Genomic DNA, 11,245 nt, shown 5'->3' with positions numbered 1-11,245 from the left:
CAGCCTCGAAGATGCAAACAGTAGTTTATAGTAGGTTTCCATGAGTTGCGTGGCTGAAAAGCTGCATTAACCTATGAGAATCAACTAATTTAATGTCTTACGATAAGTGCAACTTTAATGAACTGATAAACAAATAATAAAAACACAACTTTATAGGCTATACATATATAACCTTATGCGTATTTATAGACTGTGATAATAGTCTCTGAGTTCTGGTTCTAAACAAATATAAAATGTTGGGAAGAAATCAAGGTGTGTGTTGCAAAAACATCCGCTTTCTAGAGCGGAGGTGCTTATAGGTCATCATTTAACAAAAACATCCTCTTTCTAGAGCGGAGGTGCTTATAGGTCATCATTTAACAAAAACATCCTCTTTCTAGAGCGGAGGTGCTTATAGGTCATCATTTAACAACAATACATGACTTAACAAAAATACATGACCTATTAGCACCTTGGCACTGGGAAGGGGATGTTTTTGCAACACGCCTCTTGCTTGTTTCGCACTATTTTATTTTTTGTTTAGAACCAAAACTGATATCCTACTGGGCACAGATGTCATTTCAACATCTAGTTTTACATTTGGTTGAGTTGTCAACTAACTTGAATTCAATGTGAAATCAACAAAAACTGTCACCATGTCATTAAATTCTCTTGCGTTGTTAACTTTTTTTCATATTGATTCAACGTCATCTCATGTCTTTTTGGTTGAAATGACGTGGAGAAAAAAACATTGATTCAACCAGTTTCTTGCCCAGTGGGATTGATATGTCATGTATTAACTCAAACTGTATTTGTCTTGTGTTTTAACTTTCACAACTTCACCCAGATGGTCAGCTGACTAAGGACATGTGCCGAATGAGACCTTATTACCCATATTGTGCACTACTTCTGACTACATCCCCATGGGCCCTGGCCAAGAGTGGTGCACTACATAGAGAATAGGGTGCCATTTGGGACACATTCTTACAGTGGGTAAACTGTCGACTTGGGCAAAGTCGGATATCTGAGGCTGAATGAACTGTTTCACTGCCAGAAAAGGCTCTGCTGATAGCCAGGTGTAGCAGTGGTAAGATGTTGGGACAGCTTTATGTAGGCCATAACAGTTTGTGGGCACTGTTTGTCACAGTTATAGTGAAAATAATGTATTGTTTAGTGTTTTGTTGTGTAGTGGCTCTGCTGGGGTTCATCCCACTTTTCTTATTTTTTGTCCCATCAATATTTACAAATAATTGCCACTGGATACAGAGCCAATGATTCTTGAAGAATATAACCTTTTAAAAGGCCCCATGAGCTTAATTCAACTGTCTTAACCAATCAGAACCCCAAAATATAAGCTTGTTTACCTCCATTGTGAGTAGGCTAATGTTGGCCATACAAATAAACTCAGCAAAAACAGAAACGTCCTGTCACTGTCAACTGCATTCATTTTCAGCAAACTTAACATGTGTAAGTATTTGTATGAACATAACAAGATTCAACAACTGAGACGTAAACTGAACAAGTTCCACAGACATGTGACTAACAGAAATGGAATAATGTGACCCTGAACAAAGGGGGGTCAAAATAAAAAATAACAGTCAGTGTCAGGTGTGGCCACCAGCTGCATTAAGTACTGCAGTGCATCTCCTCCTCATGGACTGCACCAGATTTGCCAGTTCTTGCTGTGAGATGTTACCCCACTCTTCCACCAAGGCACCTGCAAGTTCCCAGACATTTCTGGGGGGGAATGGCCCTAGTCCTCTCCATCTGATCCAACAGGTCCCAGACGTGCTCAATGGGATTGAGATCTGGGCTTTTTGCTGGCAATGGCAGAACCCTGACATTCCTGTCTTGCAGGAAATCACACACAGAACAAGCAGTATGGCTGCTGGCATTGTCATACTGGAGGGTCATGTCAGGATGAGCCTGCAGGAAGGGTACCATAAAACCACGACTTCTCAGTGAAGAGCACGTTGTTGCCAGTCCTGTCTGGTCCAGCGACTGTGGGTTTGTGCCTATAGGCAACGTTGTTGCCAGTGATGTCTGGGGTGGACTTGCCTTACAACAGGCCTACAAGCCCTCAGTCCAGCCTCTCTCAGCCTATTGCGGACAGTCGGAGCACTGATGGAGGGATTGTGCATCCTGGTGTAACTCGGGCAGTTGTTGCCGTCCTGTACCTGTCCGGCAGGATGTACCGATCCTGTGCAGGTGTTGTTACACGTGGTCTGCCACTGCGAGGACGACCAGCTGTCCATCCTGTCTCCCTGTAGCACTGTCTTAGGCATCTCACAGTACGGACATTGCAATTTATTGCCCTGGCCACATCTGCAATCCTCAATCCTCATGCCTCCTTGCAGCATGCCTAAGGCACGTTAACGCAGATGAGCAGGGACCTTGGGCCTCTTTAGAGTCCTACGTTTTCATAACTGTGACCTTAATTGCCTACCGTCTGTAAGCTGTTAGTGTCTTAACGACCGTTCCACAGGTGCATGTTCATTAATTGTTTATGGTTCATTGAACAAGCATGGGAAACAGTGTTTAAACCCTTTACAATGAAGATCTGTGAAGATATTTGGATTTTTACGAATTATATTTTAAAGACAGGGTCCTGAAAAAGGGACGTTTCTTTTTTTGCAGAGTTTATAATGCTTGGAAAGGATATATTATTTTTATGAACCTGCATAAAGCTGGCATCCCAAATGTACATAGAATAACCCTTCATTCTTATATATTGTTTCATTCACATGGCCAATCTTCTGTCCAACTACATTTACTGGCCAAGTATATGGTGTTCCTATCTTTTACAATACATTACATGCCAAAGGGTTAACTCAGGACCTAAGTGTTAACTGAAGACATAAGGGTTAACTCAGGACCTAAGTGTTAACTGAAGACACAAGGGTTAACTCAGGACCTAAGTGTTAACTGAAGACATAAGGGTTAACTCAGGACCTAAGTGTTAACTGAAGACATAAGGGTTAACTCAGGACCTAAGTGTTAACTGAAGACATAAGGGTTAACTCAGGACCTAAGTGTTAACTGAAGACATAAGGGTTAACTCAGGACCTAAGGAATCACTCAGAAAACATATTTTTGAATCTGACCTTCAAACGATTATACATCCATGCAGACTTCCTGAGTTACATGAATGTCCCTATTCCTGCTGGGCCAGGAATATTGCCATTGCATGAACCCTTTCAGTTGTCTGTGTAATAAAACATCTAAACAGCAACGGCGGTGCCCTTTGTCTGAAATGGACAGAAGCGGGGGTGAAATCTCGCTGTGACCCAATTGAGTTACGAGGTGTCGGACTAAGGCATCATTTTGTCGAAAGAACAGTGTCTCTCCAGCCACATAATGCCCTGTTCTACACAGCCATCTACTTCACTGCATAATGCTGTACCCACTACATATACTGCCTTTCACTTCTATTGAACTGTGTGTGTGTGTGTGTGTGTGTGTGTGTGTGTGTGTGTGTGTGTGTGTGTGTGTGTGTGTGTGTGTGTGTGTGCGTGTGTGTGTGTGTGTGTGCAAAGTGTGTGTGTGTGTGTGTGTGTGTGTGTGTGTGTGTGTGTGTGTGTTACTTAACTGGGCTCCTAAGCTGAATGGATCCATTATATGGGCTAATTCGACCAGTTACCAGGCACTTCAAACAATATGGGTGAGGACAGGGCAGGGGGGTTTATGACAACTTGACCAGATAATTCCAGTTGGCACAACACCGCCAGATAATACCAGACACCCCTAAAATAAAACAATGACAACACCGCCAGATAATACCAGACACCCCAAAAATAAAACAATGACAACACCCCAAAAAAAATAAAACAAAACAATGACAACACCGCCAGACACCCCAAAATAAAACTGCACAACACCGCCAGACACACCAAAGACATAAAACAATGACAACACCGCCAGATAATACCAGACACCCCAAAAATAAAACAATGACAACACCGCCAGATAATACCAGACACACCAAAAATAAAACAATGACAACACCGCCAGATAATACCAGACACCCCAAAAATAAGACAATGACAACACCACCAAATAATGCCAGACACCCCAAAGATAAAACAATGACAACAACACCAGATAATATCAGACACCCCAAAGATAAAGCAATGTGCACCATCGGGAGGTTCAGCCACCTACAGCTGTGGAGATTAACAAGTGCTCTAACTCTTAATTGCATTGTATTATTTATTTACCTCATGGTAATGACACGGTTTGTAGATGATTAACCTTATTAATCGTACATCCAGGCAGTATCTGAGAACTGTTCTCCACGCTCCCATCCAGCAGGTGGTACTGGTGCATGAAGGCTCAGACAAACAGACTCCTAAACAGCTTCTATCCCCTGGCCATAAGACTGTTAAATGGCTAAAAATGACTGCTCTCCCTCTCCCACAGATTATCCTCACTGACCCTATGCCCATCCACAGGTCTCTACCCACAACGTGCGCTGCTGCTAAATTGTTATTGATTCTAATTATTAACCTCGTATTTTAGTGGGCTAAATCAGCATCACACAGAATGTTTCTTGGTAGTCTTAATCAAATCTACTTCGAAACAAAAGTATACACCTCATATACATGGTTATGGGCTTTGAAAAAGAAGACACCTGTACCATGTCAGATATAGAGTTGACATTTTTTTTGCGTTTGCATCCCAAAATTAAATCTTGTACACATCACAGAAGACTGAAATATAACATAACCGTTTGACATAGAAACACCGAATATTCTATGGTTAACCTCTTGAACCTCTGGGGGCAGTATTTCATTTTTGGATGAAAAACGTTTTAAACAAGATATTTTGTCACGAAAAGATGCTCAACAGCTTTGGAAAGAAAACGAAAAGACGTTTCCAAAACTGCAAAGATATTGTCTGTGAGTGCCACAGAACTAATGCTACAGGCGAAACCAAGATTAAATTTCATATAGGAAGTGAGCCAGATTTTGGAGGTGCTGTGTTCCAATGTCTCCTTATATGGCTGTGAATGCGCAAGGAATGAGCCTACACTTTCTGTCGTTTCCCCAAGGTGTTTGCAGCATTGTGACGTATTTGTAGGCATATCATTGGAAAATAAGACCATAAGAGACTACCATTTACCAGGTGTCCGCTCGGTGTCATCCGTCAAAACTATTGCGTAATCTCCAGGTGCGTGCATTTTTCCAATTTGAACAGAGGAGAAAACAAACTGCCACTAGTGGTTTATCATCGAATAGATATGTGAAAAACACCTTGAGGATTGATTCTAAACAACGTTTGCCATGTTTCTGTCGATATTATGGAGTTCATTTGGAAAAAAGTTTGCTTTGTAATGACTGAAATTTCGGGTTTTTTCTTAGCCAAACGTGATGAACAAAACGGAGCGATTTCTCCTACACAAATAATCTTTTTGGAAAAACTGAACATTTGCTATCTAACTGAGAGTCTTCTCATTGAAAACATCCGAAGTTCTTCAAAGGTAAATTATTTTATTTGAATGCTTTTCTTGTTTTTGTGAAAATGTTGCCTGCTGAATGCTAGGCTTAATGCTATGCTAGCTATCAATACTCTTACACAAATGCTTGTGTAGCTATGGTTGAAAAGCCTTTTTTGAAAATCTGAGATGACAGTGTTGTTAACAAAAGGGTAAGCTTGTGAGCCAATATATTTATTTCATTTCATTTGCGATTTTCATGAATAGTTAACATTGAGTTATGGTAATGAGCTTGAGGCTATAATTACGCTCCCGGATACGGGATTGCTCGTCACAACAGGTTAAAAAAAAATAAGTTTATTAATGATTAATGATGAACAATATTAATAACATTCCACCCATGAGGCCACTAGAGGGCGATTTGGTCATTTGACTGCAGGAAACTACTTTACGCTGCTGTCCATTGATAAATGCTAAGGGTTTGGCAATAAATTATTTATTCATCCTGCTACTGGTCACTATTACTCATATTTACATGTATATATTACCATTAGTACTGTATATTACCATAAATAGGGAGCAGGACACTAATCCGGACGCTTATAAGAAATCCCGCTACGCCCACCGATGAACCATCAAACAGGCAAAGTGACAATTTCAGACTAAGATCGAATCCTACTAGACCGGCTCTGATGTTTGTCAGATATGGCAGGGCTTGCAAACTATCACGGATTATAAAGGGAAACCCAGTGACGCGAGCCTACCAGACGAGCTAAATGCGTTCTATGCTCGCAGAGGCAAGCAACACTGAAACATGCATGAGAATGCCAGCAGTTCTGGACGACTGTGTGATCATGCTTTCCGAGGCCGATGTGAGTAAGACCTTTAAACAGGTTCATATTCACAGACAGATTACCAGGACACATACTCAGAGCATGCACTGACCATCTTCCAAGTGTTTTCACTGAAATTTGGTAAGGTACTGACACTGACCTGCATATACAGCCACTCCAGTACCCCTGCACATTGAAAAGGTACTGACACTGACCTGTATATACAGCCACTCCAGTACCCCTGCACATTGAATAAGGTACTGACACTGACCTGTATATACAACCACTCCAGTACCCCTGCACATTGAATAAGGTACTGACACTGACCTGTATATACAGCCACTCCAGTACCCCTGCACATTGAATAAGGTACTGACATGTATATACAACCACTCCAGTACCCCTGCACATTGAATAAGGTACTGACACTGACCTGTATATACAGCCACTCCAGTACCCTTGCACATTGAATAAGGTACTGAAACTGACCTGTATATACAACCACTCCAGTACCCCTGCACATTGAATAAGGTACTGACACTGACCTGTATATACAACCACTCCAGTACCCTTGCAAATTGAATAAGGTACTGACATGCATATACAACCACTCCAGTACCCCTGCACATTGAATAAGGTACTGACACTGACCTGTATATACAACCACTCCAGTACCCCTGCACATTGAATAAGGTACTGACACTGACCTGTATATACAGCCACTCCAGTACCCCTGCACATGAATAAGCTACTGAATAAGGTACTGACCTGTATATACAACCACTCCAGTACCCCTGCACATTGAATAAGGTACTGACACTGACCTGTATATACAACCACTACAACCACTCCAGTACCCTTGCACATTGAATAAGGTACTGACACTGACCTGTATAAACAACCACTCCAGTACCCCTGCACATTGAATAAGGTACTGACACTGACCTGTATATACACCACTCCAGTACCCCTGCACATTGAATAAGGTACTGACACTGACCTGTATATACAACCACTCCAGTACCCCTGCACATTGAATAAGGTACATTGACACTATGTAATACAACCACTCCAGTACCCCTGCACATTGAATAAGGTACTGAAACTGTTACCTGTATATACAACCACTCCAGTACCCCTGCACATTGAATAAGGTACCCCTGCACATTGAATAAGGTACTGACCTGTATATACAACCACTCCAGTACCCCTGCAAATATTGAATAAGGTACTGGCACTCCTGTACCCACTCCAGTACCCCTGCACATTGAATAAGGTACTGACACTGACCTGTATATACAGCCACTCCAGTACCCCTGCACATTGAATAAGGTACTGACACTTTAAGACCTGTATATACAGCCACTCCAGTACCCCTGCACATTGAATAAGGTACTGACACTGACCTGTATATTAGTACCCCTGCACATTGAATAAGGTACTGGCACTGACCTGTATATACAACCACTCCAGTACCCCTGCACATTGAATAAGGTACTGACACTGACCTGTATATACAACCACTCCAGTACCCCTGCACATTGAATAAGGTACTGAAACTGACCTGTATATACAGCCACTTGAATAAGGTACCAGACCTACCCACTGCACATTGAATAAGGTACTGACACTGACCTGTATATACAACCACTCCAGTACCCCTGCACATTGAATAAGGTACTGACACTGACCTGTATATACAGCCACTCCAGTACCCCTGCACATTGAATAAGGTACTGAAACTGACCTGTATATACAGCCACTCCAGTACCCCTGCACATTGAATAAGGTACTGACACTGACCTGTATATACAGCCACTCCAGTACCCCTGCACATTGAATAAGGTACTGACACTGACCTGTATATACAACCACTCCAGTACCCCTGCACATTGAATAAGGTACTGACACTGACCTGTATATACAACCACTCCAGTACCCCTGCACATTGAATAAGGTACTGGCACTGACCTGTATACGTATATACTGGCATTCTCATGTTTCTTTAACTCGGATTGTAATTCTTGTGTGGTTTTTATTTTTACTTGTATTTTTTATTTTATGTTTTATTATTATTATTATTAGTAGTAGTAGTAGGAGGAGGAGGAGTAGTAGCATTACTACATTGTGACAAAAGAGATCTCAAGGTAAGAATTTCACTGTACCATTTTACACCTGTTGAATCCTATGCAAGTGGCAAATAAAAGTTTCCATTTTAAATCAAGGTGATATGGTCTAGTTAATTATTTCCTGTGATTATGAATGCTACTCTAACTTTTTAAATGACTTGTAATGAATTATTTTGTTATTCAGTGATGACACAATGCAGAAGGATTGAATTTCCCCTTTTGAACTGATCCTTGTACTAGATACAATGTATTATCTTACTACTTTTGCAATCCATGATTCACCTTATATGAACTCTGGGAATACAGTATGTTAACTTTGCATAATTAACCTCGTGCACAGAAACGATATCGAAAAACAAAGCATTTGGCAACTGACAAGCCAACGAGCTGTCACATTGCTACCTCCTATCAATCATCAAACATAACAGTTGTCACATTATTTAATTGTCAGAGCTTGTAATGGGACCAAAGATAGGAGGCACTGGTCAGAGACTCAGAGTGACCTTTTCAATCTATATGTAGGTCATTGGATTGGCTCGAGTACAGGTGACATTTCTCACCTACTATTGGCAGTGTTGCAAATAGCAATCAGTGTTGCTGTAATAGCAGCCGGGTCTAATAATCCTATCACCAGTGGGTCCTTTTCCGTATCTTATTCAAACAGATAAGACGGCTCTGGCCAGAGTCATACACAATGTAAAGAAAGACTCCCAAGGATCTGTACTCGCTGCCACCTGCTGCTACTGCTGAGAGGGGAGAGCTTAGTGCAGGATGATACTGTATCTATACGATTCTGCAGCTATAAGCCTGAGCAGGAAACCATTCTGCAGCTATAGATTGGTTGGTTGCTTAGCAACAACATGTGTAACTATGGGGAGCAAGACCCATGTATTGTGTGATCCTGTTTGTTAAACAGGTCAGGATCTGAGAGGTCCTTAGATTAATATATGAGTTTAGTAGGGTGCACCCAACTCTAGGCAGGATATATGGCCGATATCTAAGTCTATTGTACTGTATGTTTAAGCTGAAACTCTACTGGACCAGTTAGGTTTGTCTCACTGTCAGGTGTTTCAGTTTCTTCAGTCTGATGTAACTTATTTATACAAACGTGCTGTGAAGGGATTGAGGGAAACAATGACGGCAAGATTTGGTGAGTACCTTTGTAAACAGGATTTTGTGGGTGTTCATACTGAACCAAGCATAGCCACAAGCTGTTAACATTTAGGCTAGCTCAGTTACCAATCAATTTAAATAGCAAACGAGTCAACTGGAGCAAGTTTAACAGGGACATTATCCCTTGTTTTTTTTTCTTCAGCACTTTCAGACATGTCAGGGAAAACAGTTAACTCTTGTCTATGATGAAACATGAATCCACAGAAAAACACCAAGCAATTCACAAATACTGACATAAACCGCTATGAGATGGAATCAAATGTGAGTGACTGTGCTTATCAATAAACATCAATTGAAATAGCAAACGTTAGTGATCATGCTAATCATGCACATTTAGTTAAATGTCAGTTTCCCAATTATCAGCCAACTTGTGTTTCCCTCTCAGTTTAACATGTATCACAAGAACTCTGTCACCAACGTCAAGGGTGGACTCTGATACATGCCTGTCAAAACTGGCTTTGTTTCGTTCAGCTGTTTTGAGAGCGTTCCGGGTGACTGTCCTATAGCTTTCTTCCAGGTGACTCTTCAAGTCTTGCACATACTGTGAATGCAATTTCTTCTGGTCATTAACAAGTAGATTGAAGGCTATGTCAATTGGTAGTCTAGGTTGTCTCCAGAACATGAGTTCATATGGAGTGTAGCGGATGACTTCATTCTTCATGCAGTTGTATGCATGTACAAGTGGTTTAACGAAGTCACGCCAGTGAGTTTTGTCATGCATGCTCAGAGTACCAAGCATCTGGAGTAGCGTCCTGTTAAAAGCTGGACAGGATTTCCTCTTGGTTGATATGGCGTTGCTAGAATTAAGAAAGTGAGAACAATCTCCCACAGCTCTTTGATTGTTTGTGATTCAAAATCAGGACCTTGGTACCTATGGAGGCGTTCAGGGAAAACGTAATGCACAATGAAGTGGTCCCAGAGAGACTTTGCAACAGTGAGGGATTTCTGGTTGGGAGTCGGTATGGCCACTGTGTACTTGGTAAAATGATCTGTAATCATCAGTATATCCTTTGTTACTACGATCAGGCTCCAAAGAAAGGATGTCCATGCATACTAGCTCCAAAGGCCTGCTGGTCTTAATGCTAACTAGAGGTGCAGCTTTTTTGAGACGGTTTTATGTCGCACACAGGTCTTAATCTTCTCCTCCACAGACATTGACATCTTGGGCCAATAGAACCGGGATCGTATGAGATCCATCATGCGCTCGATACCCATATCATCATGCAGACTTTTCAATGCAACTGCTCTCAGCTCTTCTGGAAGCACTAATTGAAAAATAGTTTTGGCTCCTTCCTGCCTTCTCCTGTAAAGAACACCATTCTTTAGCTCTAACCAGTTCCACTCACGCAGCAACAGAGGGAGTGCTGGGAGCTTGGCTCTAACAGTGAGAGGAGGTTTCTCCCGTTTCCAACTGAGTGACGACCTCTCTGATGCTGGCGTCAGCTCTTTGTTTTTCCATCAGCTCCTTCTCTGACAAATGAAGAATGACTGGAAACCCATCTTGATGTTCCTCTTCCTGGAAAGCATCTGGTATTGCCCTGGAGTGGAAGGCAAGAGACTCAACCAGCAAGATCGTAGAGCAGCTCTTTTCAAGGTCAGTGTAGTGAACAGTGTGTCGATCACAGACTGCTTTGACTACATCTTTGTGGACTTTGTTTTGGAATTCAGATTCTTCCAGATGATGGAGAGAAAACTGA

The sequence above is a fragment of the Oncorhynchus keta genome, unplaced genomic scaffold (assembly GCF_023373465.1).
Source record: "Oncorhynchus keta strain PuntledgeMale-10-30-2019 unplaced genomic scaffold, Oket_V2 Un_scaffold_13320_pilon_pilon, whole genome shotgun sequence".
Classification (NCBI taxonomy): Eukaryota; Metazoa; Chordata; class Actinopteri; order Salmoniformes; family Salmonidae; genus Oncorhynchus; species Oncorhynchus keta.
Note: the sequence above shows the minus strand (reverse complement) of the source record.